The sequence below is a fragment of the Sinocyclocheilus rhinocerous genome, unplaced genomic scaffold (assembly GCF_001515625.1).
Source record: "Sinocyclocheilus rhinocerous isolate Xijiao unplaced genomic scaffold, SAMN03320098_v1.1 scaffold1120, whole genome shotgun sequence".
NCBI classification, from domain to species: domain Eukaryota; kingdom Metazoa; phylum Chordata; class Actinopteri; order Cypriniformes; family Cyprinidae; genus Sinocyclocheilus; species Sinocyclocheilus rhinocerous.
In genome coordinates, this window is record NW_015666179.1 from 327,260 (window position 1) to 343,596 (window position 16,337).

Below are 16,337 nucleotides of genomic sequence, written 5' to 3' on the forward strand. Positions count from 1 at the left end.
AAAAAATCATTTTGATGGCGGATTGTAATCCAGAAAGGATTATGTGTTTATGAAACACGTGAATGAAATGAAATTATATTCCAGTTTTAAATGTGCTTCTGATTACAGATAGCCTGGGATTACACAAGATTTGTATTTTAAAGACAACCAGTTCGAAGGGAGCATAGTTTGCTTTTTGGGTTAAAAGAATTTCTTAATATGAAATTCGAATGGTATGACAATTAGATATTAGACTGTACAGATATTGAAATCTACACGCTAATACACACAGTCACGCAATGCTGATGTTAACATTAATAATTTGAGAATAAAGTATAACAATAATAATCATTTGCACGGTTTGATGCGATATGAGCTAACCAATCTTTAGATTAAATCACCATTGGTAGCGCGATTTATTGTAATTAATTTTTCCTCAGTTGGTCAGAACAAACGTGGCGCCACACAACCCACGCAAGGATGATAATTCCGCAAAAAGCTGCAATTGCAGGTTTTCAAACAGAGATGGCGACAAAGAGGCAAAACTTACGGACTGCAGCTTTAAAATCATATTAAAATAATATTTTTCTTGCATAAATTTCAATGATAAGTTTGATAATTATTAGGATTTAAAATGCATTTAATATGCACTGACAAATGATCAACTATTTGGAAAAAAACAGTACAAACATTTTGTGACGTAGGACTTTCCATCTCATAAAAGAGCAGCTGCTTTGAAATGACAGTTTGTGATACAGTGAACAAGATGTTGCTGTGTCTAGATTATTTGTTGCTGTTGGAGTCACACAGTGGAACAAGGAGCAACTGATCATCATTGCACATTAATCATGTGTTTTTTTTTCATGTGAATCCATGTTGGACTGCTTTAGTCGCCCTGAATCACAACCTTCCTGAGCTCCAGTGGTTAGGTTGATGTAAACATTTTGGACTGTTGCAGTGTTGAGTCAGTGTGTAGATGGATGTGTCCCATGGGGCAACAGGACTGAGAGAAACGGGATGGGGTGTCTGATTGCTGGTTGTTCTCTCACAGATAAGTCAAATTAGACCTGCAGTGCCTGTGTGACGTCTGCTTCCATCAGAACGCCGCCGCTTGGGAGCAGAGAAAAAAAGCGGAAACTAGAGCGGAAACTAACACTATATCTCCCATCACACTTATAATGCACCAGAGAAGCCTTTTCTTGTTCTTCATGCCATATATTTCCTTTAGAGAGAGAATAGTCTTGTAAATGTTTTCTCTACAGTTCAGGTCATTAAAAACCCTTTTGTTTTTGAGGTTATGCGTGACAGCAGCCATTTTCTCTCACTCTCTATCTGTCTTTGTCACTTTTCCTTGCTCTTTTTTGTGCTTTCTCCATCTATCCGTCATTCACTGGTCTGAAGGGGAGGGGGGCATCAGGGAGAAGGCAGCAAGAAATCGCTTTATGATCATGAATTATGGATGAGTAGAGAGCAAGCTATGAAAACAAGTGTCAGCGCAAAAATTCTCCCCCACTTGATCCGCTTCTTCTGTCCTATCATCTCTCACAAGCCACTGAGGGGTTTGAGGATTGAAAGCAACAGACACGCCCCATATTCCTATTATGTATGGCACATTTTTGCAGAGTACCTGAAATCGGAGGCTTGAGTGCAACGAGTAATGCTTGAAGCTGTGGGCACTAGGAGGATGATTACATAGTAAGCTTCTGAGGACCTATCATCTGTTGGTCCCTCTGTGGTTCATCTCATACAGAATAGAGACGCTGCTGTCAAACCAAACAAGCTGTCAAAGCCTTAGAGGAGACAGCGTAATCTTTTACGCTCACATTTATATTTCAGCCTTTGGCAGATTTAATCTCCAGTCATATTCCAGAAACCAAATGATTTATTGCTTATTCAGATGATTCAAGAAATCGATAGATAGCAGATCCATTTATGTCAGTTTTGTAATATGTCTTGGTAAATGGTAAATCGTTTAAAGGGGCCTTTCAGATATCATGAATTTTCCTTGATCTGTCTGTGAAATTAGAGTTTCAGAACTCAAATCGTCTCGTCCCACTCCAAATAGACCATCTATTGAAACTAAACTGCAAGAATGGCTTGTAACTTTAATAACTTTCTGGCATCAGCTAGATGAATACATTAACATATGACTGCCCACATTTGCTTGTCAGTGATGCCTGTTTGGATTCAGAAACCTGGCCTGCTTAGTCACAATGAAGTAATAAGGAGGAAACGGTAAATAATAATGTTCCTTTTCAGTATTTTTTTCTTTTTCTATATTGTTGTCTTGTTTACTTAATAAAATCTGAATATCAAAAAACAATATAGATATTACTATTTAGATGTTTTTTTAATTGTTATCCCTTTGGCATATAATAATTTTTTCCTTAAAAGAAATTAATACTATTATTCAATAAGGATGCATTAAGTAAGACCCAAGTAATGGCTGCTGAAAATGCAGCTTTGCCACCACAAGAACAAATTACATTACAAATTACAAATTACTACATAATAGAAACCCTTAAAAAAAGTACTAGTATTCACAATATAACTGTTTTTTAAACAAATAAATGCAGCCTTAATGAGCATAAGATACTTATTTCAAAAATATTTAAAAAATGTTACTGACCCAAACTTTTGAATGGGACTGTATATGCAGTATAGATAGAAATACTGATATAAAAATGTGCTGGTTGTGTGTAGCACCTGCTCCTTTGTGTGCTCTGACTACATTGCAATGGTACCATAAGACATAAAAAGTAATATTATGAGAAAATAGTAAATAGTAAATTTTATTTGTGTAATAGTAAATAGAATAGTAATAGTAAATTTTATTTGTATAAATTGATAAATGGATGACATTTTCTTCTTTGAAACACTCCTTTTTGAAAAACTGTCCCTTTGCATATACTCAAGAATATTCCCAACATAGGAATAAGTGCATAAAGTTGATTTTTAACGAGGTATTTAAAAAAAAATCTTGACTAACATAAGTCCTTGATGCACCTCTTCTCAGGCTGGTCAGCAGCAGGTTGAATGTAGCTTTGAGAATAGCAGTGGTTCTTTGAAGAAGTAGACTACCTCACTTAACACTCACTCTTTTGCCTGTATGTCTTTAGAACAGTTCTGATTAAAACGTTGGATGAAAGCATTTGAGGGTCATTGGGATACCACTGTTTCTGCCCACCTTTTCCACAGTCACTGGTCTTCACTCACTCAGCCACGAATGAAAAGCAGACACAAAGCCTCAATCAATAACCTCTCATTACCTACTTCACTTTGGCTCTCCCTTTGGTGATGGCTGATGTTGTCCTAAGGATGAACATGCCACATTAGCTGAGCTGAAATTAATGTCTCTGTACATTGAAAAGGTCAGGTGTGGGTTTGCTTTGTTTGTGAAGTGCTGCACTTGTAATGGAGCAGGGATACATTTGTTACACAAGGATTAATCTGGAATACTATGCATTTTGGCAATGAGCATTATAGCATGTCTCAATGAGCCGAACGATTGGAGTACTTACTGGTTTAAACAGACTTGTGTGCATACATGCTTGAGTGCATAGATGCAGACTTAACCTCATGGGAGGGCAGCAAGAAAATGAACCACATGCAGATGGTAGGCTTTTAGTTGTACATTTAAAGCTGAAGTGTGTAATTTCTTTTTTATTTCAAAATACAATCCCCTAAATATATGTATGATTTCCCCGAAAAGAAGTAGAAACACTGTGGCTTTGTGGCCCTATCAAACCATTGCTCGGTTTGATTAAGCATCACAGCCTGCCTGACACATCAAACTGACTCAACCAATAGTGTGAGCTTAGGGCGGGACTATTTGTTTGTCAACCAGTGACAGACAGGGAGTGTTCGGAGAAACCGATTTTAAATACATTCCATAAAATCATTATTTTTGCAATACCATTTGGTGATACCATGTATATATATATTCACTTTCACTTTTATATATATATTTGTAGGCCTAGTATTGTGACAAAATATTTTATATCTTAGATTTATCTTAGATTAATATGTTATATTGGGTTTAAAGGGGTCCTATTATGCTCTTTTACAAAGGCTTGATTTTGTTTTGGGGGTGTACTAGAACAGGCTCTCATGCTAGGTTGTTCGAAAAACACATTATTTTTCACATATTTTACATTATTACATTATTATTATACATTACAACACCTCTCTCCCTTGTCTGGCATGAACAGCTCGAATAGTTCCTGTGACATGGCACAGTTTTTTTTGTCTGAATCTATTAAAGGAATAGTTCACCCAAAATTTTAATTTGCTGAAATTTAACTCACCCTCAGGCCATTCAAGACATAGATTAGTTTACTTCGTCATCAGAACAGATTTGGAGAAACATTACATCACTTGCTCACCAATAGATCCTCTGCAGTGAATGGGTGCCGTCAGAAATATAGTTAAAACAGCTGATAAAAACATCATGATAATCTACAAGCAATCCACATGACTCCAGTCCCTCATTATCAATTTGGGAAGTGAAAAACTCTGTGTTTGCAAGAAACAAATCTATCATTATAGATTTTTTCTTTAAATACACCTTTTGTGATACAACTCTGATAAAACTGATACAAAATGATTTCATTTTGATACAACTCTCCTAGTATCAAAATTAAATATTGAGAATGAAATTCTAGACATAGCAGAAGAACAAAACTTAAAGTTGCGAAGTGGAAATGGAAAGTATCGATCAAATCAGATGACATACATCCGAGTAAAACAGATTATCAGAAAAGAAAAAAAAATGTAGGGTGCATTCTGAAAAAATGTATTTAATTTTTTAAAGGGGTCATATGATGTTGCTCAAAAGAACATTATTTTGTGTATTTTGTGTAATGAAATGTGTTTCTGCGGTTTAAGGTTCAAAAAACACATTATTTTCCACATACTGTACATTATTGTTTCTCCTCTATGCCCCGCCTTTCTGAAACGATCCACAGCGCAAAGTTGTATTTCCTCAGCAACCAGCACGGATCAGCTCCAGGCAGAGGCGGACAAAGTACTCAACTCCATTACTTGAGTGAAAGCACAGATACTGCTGGTCAAATATTACTCCATTACAAGTAAAGGTTGTAAAGACAGATTTTTATTTAACTCAAAGTACAGAAGTACTTGCTTTTAAAAGTATTTAAGTACCAGAATAAATTTCCTTTTTTTTATGTCAATGCACTGTTTTATTGTTGTACGTAGTACTTCTTACAATACTTCTGAAGCAACTTAGAATACATTACACCTTTTATAAAGAATATCTCTTTGGATTTGAGACTTTAGTCTTTGCAACTTTACAGATCTTCTTTATTGCACCAAGAGCTTGTAACACTCCAAAGAGAAAGGAAAAATTTAAATCGCATCATATGACCCCTTTAAACTTTTCTATAAAACTGCTTACGCTACTTTCTCTGCCAAATAATAAGTGGTATGACCAACAAAGTCATGTGTTGACACATACAAGACATGTTCTGCAAAAAACAGGAAATTATATCATAGGGAAAATGCCTGCAGACCCTCATGACTGTGTGACAAGGTTAGTCTTTTAAAATATCAGATAATATATAATAATAATATCTATTAATGACATGGCAAAATTAGCTCAGCTCGTAAAATGTGATATGGAGCAAATCTATGTATTGATATTTATTAATTTATTATTCATAATATTTGTAAAAATGCTTTTTTATTGTGTTAAAGTTTTTGATGTGTACATTTATGTATTCCAAATGTTATCCAAGGTGTATTCAAGTTACACTATGGTAAGTCATTAAATTATAACCAAACATGAATACAAAAAGTACATTTCTAGGAAAGATTTTTCCTTCTCTTATTTGCCATTGACCCATTTCTGTGATGATGTCCCGCTAATCATCAATAGCGACCTAACTAAGACTCTTAGCTCAGAACGCCGGTTAAAGAGAGTTCACCTCAAAGTGCCGACAGACAGAACCATGTTCTTAAAGCCCATGATTATAAGAAGAGCTGATAGAGCTCTCCAAAGTATTAAATGAAAGTTCTAATGAAGTGCATTGGCACTAATGTGGCTCTCATCCTCCGCACACACATAATAAAGTCTGTAGAAACTCCAAAAACTATTTGCGCATATGCCTTATCTACTTCCCCATTAAAGGCTGAGCCACAGGCTCATGTTGTGCGGAGCCTTATGTGGACTTTTCTCTCCGTCTTGTGATTGATATTCCACGCAGTCTTCAGTTCGGCTGAGAGCTGAGAGTGATGTGGGGGCCGCTGCCGAATTTTTCACACTGTCTCTGACACATCGCCTGTGAGTTCACAGCAGCAGAGCATCCAAATGCTGTTTGACACATACAGACACATGTCCACTGACCAGCATGATCTCAGTGTACTAAATGATGAGAGCTTTCTGACACTACGATCCTCTGTTAATTCAAAGTGCTACCATGGAAACACTTCCTGTCATAAGGGGGAGACCCGTCATCCCGAGTGGCAAACTATAAAGCTATTGATGTCAAACTCCCTCAGTTTGATATATGAGCTGCTGCTTGATACACAAGAAGCAGAGCGTTGCTGCTTGTGTTGCCTTGTTGAAAACAATGAACTGTTTAACTTGATTTTGGGTACAGTTTACTGTGTCTTTCAGGGCATTATGGGTAATGTGTGTTTTTCATAGCAATGAGGCTATGTATTCCTGGAGGATAAGACTTGATCAGATTAATTGTTTTAATTATGTTTGTGGACTGACTGATTTGATAATCTCCACTCTTGTTCTGTTTGGAAAGTCTTTGTCAGGCTTTCTTAGCTTCTTTCTCATTATACAAGATGTGATTCGCAGTTTACGGTTATATATGTGGAAACAATGAACAATGATGAGAAAATTAGAAATACGCATAGTGCTAACTGGAGACATTAAACTAATTGCATGCAGCTGCAGCTGAGTTTTGTGAATCATCCTGGAGAGAAAGGGGTCATTCTGAGGAAATGGTGCCTTTCGAGGCAGAATTTTATTTTATGAAAATTGATACTGGGGACTACCATAGAGGGGTGTGGCTTGCTGTTTTTTAATGCCTTATTCTTAAAGGGTTAGTTCACCCAAAAATGAAAATTCTGTCATCATTTAATCACCCATTTAAGAATTTATTTCTTTTCAATTCAATTCAAGTTTATTTGTATAGCGCTTTTCACGATACAAATCGTTGCAAAGCAACTTTACAGCAAATTAAGTTTTATACAATACAATATTTAGTGGTAGCTTATCAGTGGTGACTGTCAGTTAATGTACATATGGCAGAAATGTACGGAAAAATCAATTAAAGACGTAATCAAACAGACGATGAACACTATTAACAGCAATTGTTATATGATGCAATCAAACTTATAGCAAAATGTGGTAGTTCTGTATGTTGTTTCAGGGTCTTTCTTCTGCTTGTAACAGAATTATTTTTGGATGAACTATTCCTGTAATTAACTGATGTTCCAGCATTGAGAAATATTGATCATTATTTATTATTTTATTACTAATCAAATCAAAGTGCTATTATTCATTCACATACTCCAATCAGTAATAATGAGATAATACAAAAATTGGAGATATTGTATTATAATTTAATTGGAAATATGTATTATAAAGCTTTCTTATGACTTTGGGCTCAGGGAGACGCTGCCTACAAAACTGAGCGTTCTGTCAAACTATACAAAGACATTGTTACAAAAGATTTCTATTTGAAATCAATGGCGTTATTTTTGAACTTTCTATTCAGCAATACAAATTCAGCAAAAACATTATCACAGTTTCCACTGTTTCTTGAGCACCAAATCAGCAAGATCATGTGACAATGAACACTGGAGTAATGGCTGCTGGAAATTCAGCGTTGCCATCACAGAAACAAATTAGATTTCAAAGCACATTAAAGTAGAAAATAGTTATTTTAAATTGGAATAATATTTCACAATATTACTCTTTTACTGTTTTTTTTTTTGAGCAAATAAAAGCAGCCTTGAGCATAAAGGACTTCTTTCAAAATCATTGAAACATCGTACAAGCCTTAAAGTTTTGATTGATAATTTATATATAGATAGAAATACTGATTAAAAAAATGTTATTTGTTGTGTGCTGGTCTCTGTATAGCTATAGATATATATGTATAAATAGTAGATCAAACCATTAATAATTCAAAGAGGAAGTCATCATACAATAAAAAGGTGGAAATTAAATATCAGTAGGAAGTCATGGTGACCTTTACAGAAGACAAACAGCACCAGATATGATTTAGGTATAAGAATGGTAAAGTTTTAAATCATTTTAAACTTTTAAGCCGACAGACATCAACCAAATAAGAAGTAGGGTATGGCAATGGGAGGAATTCAATGATGAGAGACTGTGAAAGCAGAAAACTGATTTAGGTTTAATGAATGAACCTCTTCTCCCAAACCTTGACTTTGGGCTCAGGGAGACGCTGCCTACAAAACTGAGCATTCTGTCAGCCCATTGCCGTGGCGACAGCTCCTCTGGGCCCTAAGAGGTATGAAAGGCTGTACAGGACGCTGGCCTGCCACAACTCTCTAACGTCATCCTGGCTTAGTGAGGCAGTGAGTTTGAGATGGTGGTGAGGGGGTTGAGAACCTGAAGGGCATGAGATTTAAAGAGTAGTGTAAGATGGATTCTCAGATGGGAATGGCAGAATTGCATCTCACTGAGTGCCCGTAGCGAGGAGGGAGTGATGGCCTGTCATTAGGAGAGCCACTAAAGAAAGAGACAGTGTGTGTGTGTGTGTGTGTGAGAGAGAGAGAGAGAGAGAGCGCAGATTAAATTAGACAAACAGATGAGACCAATGATAGGGTGACTAAGAACCTCATTTCAAAATGTGCAGGAAAAAACACATGTATCATCTCAGTTCTGCTGACTGTAGCCACACCAGGCTTTCTGGATCTGACCAAATTGTAAATTGGAAGCTGGAGGGTCAGTTCAGAGATTGAGGTTTACTCCAACCAGTTGGGACTTGAAATCAATCTACTTTACATTATTGGCATTTTGGTTATTGGTTTAGATCAGCTCAGGGTAGGATATTGGTGTTTGTATGTCTCCAGGCTCTGATAATAACTGGATTTACTTTAGCAAAATAAAGTACAGATTAAATCTTACTCAGGCTTGTACCATGAAATAGGAGGCTGATTAAAAGAGGCTTACTGTCAGTTAGAAATTTGGATGTTCTCTGAGATAAAACGTCAGTGCAAGAGAGATACTGAAGAGCTGATACTGTGCCATAAGCAAAACAGACTGAAAAAGAAGAAAGTCCATCACTGTCCAACTCATGTCTCATCATCATTAAGAGAGAGAAGAGGCTCCATCAGGTCTGTTATTTGTCTCTTGCAGTATGCATAATTGGCAACTATTATTGATATGGTATGAGATCAATCACTCTAGTCTAGAGCAATTCAAGATTGCAGGGCAAATGGAAGCATAACAACAATATATTACGATCAACTGCGTGCCTTTATTATATCCAATCACTACAATCTCTCTCTCTATATAAAATGTATAAATAAATGTACTATGTATATACGGTATTATTTTTTTTGTTCCTTTATATTTGGGTAAAGTTTAATGGTAGCAAATTAATTTAGAATGAATACTTATTTTAGACAATATTATAATATAAACATAATAATTATATATAACCATTTCAACAGAATTTATATATAACTGCAGCTAAACGTTTCTTGTAACTGCTGATCAGTCCTGCACAGCAGCTTGTAGGAATTTTAGCCCATTACCGCTTCAACTCTGTGATGTTGGTGGGTTTCCTCCTATGAACTGCTTGCTTCAGCTCCTTCCACAACATTTCAATTGGATTAAGGTCCAGACTTTTACTTGGCAGTTCCAAAACATTAACTTTGTTCTTCTTTAATCATTCTTTGGTAGAACGACTTGTGTGCTTGGGGTTGTTGTCTTGCTGCATGACCCACTTTCTCTTGAGATTCAGTATATGTATAGATGTCCCAACATTTTCCTTTAGAATTTGCTAGAATTCATTGTTCCATCAATGATGGCAAGCCATCCTGGCCCAGATGCAGCAAAACGGGCCCAAGCCATGATACGAACACCACCATGTTTCACAGATGGGATAAGGTTCTTATGCTGGAATGCAGTATTTTTCTTTCTCCAAACATAACACTTCTTATTTAAACCAAAAAGTTCTGTCTTGGTCTCATCTATCCACAAAACTGTCATGCACACCATGGTTGTTCAGTGTTCTCCAGATGGTGGAATCATGAACATTAACATTAGCCAATGTGAGAAAGGCCTTTAGTTACTTAGATGTTACCTTGGGGTCCATTGCAACTCCGTGGACTCTTACAAGTCTTACTTTGGAGTGATCTTTGTTGGTCAACCACTCCTGGGGAGGGTAACAATGGTCTTGAATTTCCTCCATTTGAACACAATCTATCTTTGACAACAAAAGCAACAACAAATCTTTTTTTAGATATCCTCATAGATCTCCTTTGTTCATGCCATGATTAACTTCCACAAACATGATCAGACTTTGATAGATCCCTGTTCTTTAAACAAAACTGATAGTCATCCCATTGACTGAAAACACCTCTGAACAGATGGACTCTAATTTACTGCTAATCCTAGAGATTCACATACTTTTGCCACTCACAGATATGTAAGATTGGATCATTTTCCAGAATAAATAAATGACAAACTATATATTTTTGTCTCATTTGTTTGATTGGATTCTCTCTGTCAACTTTCAGGACTTGTGTGAAATCTGATGATCTTTTGGGTCATATTTATGTAGAAATATAGAAAATTCTGAAGGGTTCACAAACATTCAAGCAGCAGTATATACAGTATATAGAGGAGCTGTCGCCATGGCAACTGGCTGACAGAATGCTCATATTATATATATGTTATATATTATTATATATATTTTATATATTTACAACAGAAAAATATGCTTAGACCAAGTTGGACTGACACAAACAGGGTGCTATGTTTTATGTCAGTCAGCACGGTTATCAGCTAATGCAATTCTTGACCATTTTGAAATTATGATTTATTGGTCCACTACAATTTCACAATTCTGGATTAAATGACAAAGTACCAGTGCTCAGTGATATAAAGCAAATACTATTAGCATTGTTGACCTCATTCACACTCAAGTACAGAATAAATAATGAATGAATTCAATGAAAAAAAAAATGTTTTAATGTGAGAACATCTGTAATTGGGAATGAGATTAAACCTAAAAACTCATTCACTATTTTCATACCCATGCCATCATGTGACCCCACTCTACTTCATGATTTTATTGAGCAGGTCAGGCCTATCATACACACAGCAGTTAAACACTAGCTACACTAATACAGAGATGCATGGCTGCAATCGTTGTGATTAATAATTTAGCATTTCTTATCAATTTTGCAAGCAGTATAGCTGTTTGCACTGAGCTGAGCGAAGTTCAGCAAACTGTTCCTCTGAGGTTTGGTTTGCACTGAGAAACAATGTGTGCTTTCCAGGTCAAACCAAATAACATTATATTACATCACCTCAGCACCTTCAATTTGGGCACTGAACTTTCATACTGGTATTTAAATGGTACTCCAATTTGGTACATGTCAAAAACAAGACACTATTATTATGGTACTATTTTTTATAGATCAGTTTTGTTAGTGGAGATGTTGTTTTTCATCTGTTATGTTACCATGTACTGGCGTCTTCTTCCTTATTGTTTGTTTTTGCTCTGGGTGAATGTGTTTGCATGAAGATCAACTTAAACAAACTCTCTATACAGGTGGCAAAGCACTCGTCTAGCAACTGCTTCACACAAAGTGCCTCCTAAAACACAAAACAATAGACACCAGGTCTACACTGTTTCTCATGGAGCTACTGCAGGCTGTCACGCTCAGCTACAAGGCCCATTCCTCCTCCTCATGCCTGAAAAGAGGTTCTGTCAGCTCAGATTTTGCAGATAAGGAAATGTCAGTCCAGGGAGAGCCGCGATGGTGCTGAAATTAGCTGGCTGTGTGCTACCCCTCACTCAAATGTTTGCTTGTAGTTTCAGGCGAGCTTTGACTGCAGCTCTCAAACATTTGCAATCATTTTGAAGATGAAGCTGTAACATGCATCAGAAGCTTTTGCTTCTCGTGTCCCATGGAAATTCTGCCTGCAGGAAAAAGGAAAATTGACCAGATAAGACTTGAGCACTCTGTCAGAGAAGCCTGCATCTGGGAAATGGTCAGGATTTGGAAAAAAATCTTGTTGCATCATAAGTTTGTGATAAATTCTGTTGTTTCTAGAAATCAGGTGAAAATGATATTTCATAAAGTGCCCTCAGTGGTTGAAGTGAGAGGGCTATTTATAGTGGATCACACATCCTGTGTGGCTGTCAAGATGATAGTTCCCCACTGTTCTGAGCTTTAAAAGGTCACACATAAATAAAAGATGATAGGATTTTCCTGGGTTTAATACCTCATAGGTTAAATGAATGAAATAAATGATATTGTTCAGCCATGTAATAAATACATACATTTTAGCATTGCTTAAGTGTAGAAGACTAGAAAGCTGTGATTAATAAATGTAATTTTTCTTACAGAAACTGCACCGAACTTGTGGAACTTAAACCTAGATTTTTGAAACGTCTTTTCTCTGAGCTATGTTCTTTTCATCTGGTTTTTAGAAGTCCTGCTCCTTATCGCCACCATTGCAGAAGAACCTCGGGCAAACTGTATCGCCTCATAATCAGTGCACAACAGCACACAAGCATCTTCAAAACTGCCTAGTACTAAAACCTAACCTTCACTGCATAGTCTGTAACAGTCAAAGTGTTCAGCAAGAACGATTACTATATGAATATCGACAAAACCCTTTTTTGTATGTTTTTCAGTTAACATTTGGAGATATTTTGTTAAAGGAAAGCATTTTTTGAATGTTTACCTTGGCTCTCTCTGTTTGTGCACAGGCCCGGTTCTCCTACCTACACATGAAGTACCTGTTTTTTTCCTGGTTGGCTGTTTTCGTGGGAAGCTGGGTGGTGTACGTGGAATACTCTTCATACACAGAGCTGTGCCGTGGACATGAGTGCAAGAACTCTATTGTGAGTTTTCAGTTCTTTGCTAGATGTTAAGAAAATCTTGATGCTGATTCAATGCTGTGGATATATATTCATTTTTTTTAAACAGGGAAAAATTATTTGGTGCACCTCTACAGCTTTTATACTTTTTGCGAACATTATTTTCTAAAGGGAGCCATCTAGTGGAGAGTGATTACATAAGAGACACTGACTAAAGAAATGGATCAGGCAATCTTTTGGGAGTACTGTGTCATGGAATAAAATGAATAATGCAGCGTAGGCTCTGACGTATGTGTTTCTCCATGTCTTTCCAGTGCGATAAATTCCAGAAGGGGGTGATCGATGGTTCAGCCTGCAACAGCTTGTGCGAGAAGGACACTCTTTACTTGGGAAAGTGTCTCTCTGCCAAACCCAGCAATCAGGTCAGACACAACAGACTGTAAACATTGTAAGTCTTGTGTGATCTTATTAAGTTGTTATCTACTGAACCATGCTTTTGGTTATCTTGGTCTATATTTATTTGCATGCACAGTATCACGAGAATAAGGATGAATAAAATCCATCCACTCTCTCTTTCTAGTAGTTCAGTATTGTTTTGGTGTAACTGCTGTTACACTTCCCACCTTCTTTGTTTAGGTATATTCTGGCAGTTGGGGGGATATGGAAGGAATCATAAAGTGCCAGATGGAGGAGGACCCTCATTATGATCTGGGTATAGAACTGGAGCCCCGAAAAGAATCGGCCTCCTTTAACAGGCCAACCAAAGGGACATCAATGGAGAAGTTCAAAAAGATGGTCTACAGCCATCTAAAGGTGTCAAATCCCATGCTATATTGAAATGCAATATTAATGTAATCATACATCCATTTGCATTGCTTTAACATTATATACTTTTAAAGGGGACATCCTCAGAAAATCAAAACAGCTTCATAATTGAGACTTTTTGAGGTTTTTGATCATTGTAGGGTGGTTGTGTCCACACACTGCTAAGACACATTTATATGCAAACACCATGTAAAAGTGAATTTTGCATTCGATGTCCCCTTTAAAAAACATCCAAATAAAGCGTGCTCAGCCCAGCTCCTGGCAGGTTTAGTTCTAACTCTGTCTGTAATTTAAATAATCTATTAGGCTGCAGGAATAATTAAGCATACTTTGTGGCATATCGCAAATCTTTGGGGCCCTGATGATCATGCAAATGTATTCTATTAAATATAATTATTCAATCATCTATTTATTACTTTTCCTAATTTTGATCTAGTAAACATTTGATTGTGCCATTAATATTGTTATAAATAATAATAATATAAAATATAATAACATTAGTAGTATAAATAGAATTATTTGAATAAAGGAAACAAATTTGAAAACCTCTGCACTAATACATATGCACTGACGACCTAAGGTCTGAAGCTGTTGAAAATCATTTGTTTACACCTTTAACCCATTTTAAATTGTAAATTTATGTAAAACATGCATTACTTATTCTCCACGAATCTGGCATGAAGAGAGATATTATCATAGCCTGGAAGACCTTTTATATACAGAGACAAACTGCATCTCTTCCAGACATCTGTTATTAACTCATTACAATGGCACCTTTTTCCCTTGCAGGCAAAAGTAGGAGACCAAGCCAATTTAGCAGATTTGGTGACCCTTGTGTTCGGAGTTGCAGACAGCAACAAGGATGGCCAGATCTCCCTGTCAGAAGCACATTCAGCTTGGGCTTTACTGCAGCTGAATGAATTCCTGCTGTCCATCGTGCTACAGGACCGAGAGCACACTCCCAGACTGCTGGGCTTCTGTGGGGACTTGTATGTGATGGAAAAGGTGCCTTATGTACCACTCTATGGCGTCAGCCTACCGTGGATGGTAGAGCTGTGGATTCCAGCCAGCCTGCGACGGAGCATCGACCAGTGGGCCGCCCCATCCTGGCCTCGCAAGGCTAAGATAGGCATCGGTCTGTTTGAGCTCGTTGAGGACGTCTTCCACGGCACATTTGGTAGTTTTCTCATGTGCGATGTAAGTGCTGCAGGGTTTGGTTATACAGAGCGCCACGATATAAAGGTGGTAGACGCAAGGCGTATTGTACCCGAAGCTGCTTTTCAGGAAGCGATGCGTGAAAGGCGGTGCGAAGAGGACAGTGACTGTATGTATGGCCGGGACTGCCTCACTTCCTGTGATCTCACTAAACACCGCTGCACTACGGAGGTCACACAGCCCAATCTGGCTAAAGTATGTAGCACACTGAAGGACTATCTTCTGTATGGTGCACCATCAGAGATTAAAGACGAACTGGAGAAACAGCTGTACGCCTGCATTGCTCTCAAAGGCGCCAGTGAACAGATGGAAATGGAACATTCCTTAATTCTCAACAACCTCAAAACTCTGCTTTGGAAGAAGATATCACACACAAAGGACTCCTAACGATGCATAGAACTGTTACCGTTCTTATAAACAGAACAAAAGATGAACAAGATACTGGGACTGACTGATTGATATCGGGCGACTCATAATTTAGTTACCTACTTTTCTTTTTGGCCTGTATTTGCAGAGTAGTTATATAGCCTTCGTGGCACTTTGTTTTGTAACATTACCCAATCTTGACTCAATCCCAAATTATAAAAGCTTAGGCTGCAGAGACACTGCCTCTGCTAATGCATGTCCTCCACTGCCAAGAGAAAATGCCAAATTTGAATTCTTCCTACGGATTCTTGTTCAGAGACAATCAAACTGTGTCTAGTCCAGAGGTTTTCAAACTGGGACGACCCCTGATTTGACAGAATAAAATGGATTTTCACAAAATGTATTTTAGGACAGTCTAAGATAACTTGAGAAATAGGTTTAACATTTTGAAAATTTGATTAAATTTTTTTATGAATCTAAAGAATGGTCAGAAATTATACAATTTTTTTATTTTACTGACAGTCCAGGTTTTAATTCTGGCATTTACTTTAAAGGTGTATACATACAGTATATTATTATTACTATTAATAGGGAGTAGAAAAAAATTGAATCTAATACAAAGTAATACTGTTCATATAACCTAATATCTTGCTTTGGCTTTATGGCAATGATAAAGACTTGGTATCAGAAATTTGGAAAACCCCTGCTCTAGTCTGCAGAAGACATACAATTCAGATTTCAGAACACTTCCATCCTTCCAATTTTTCAGACTCCAAAGGATCTGAAAATTATTTGCATGAATTATAATTTTCAGACTGAACACTGTTACTCAATACAATAGGTTAGAACAATTATGCTGTCAGTTTAAGTCAATTTAAG

General features: G+C 36.9%; 1 pseudogene; it reads left to right on the forward strand.

Moving 5' to 3' along the window:
* Positions 1-15,692, forward strand: part of LOC107732021 (protein FAM69A-like) — a 21,067-nt pseudogene extending 5,375 nt beyond the window's left edge.
* Positions 15,693-16,337: the final 645 nt, after the last annotated feature.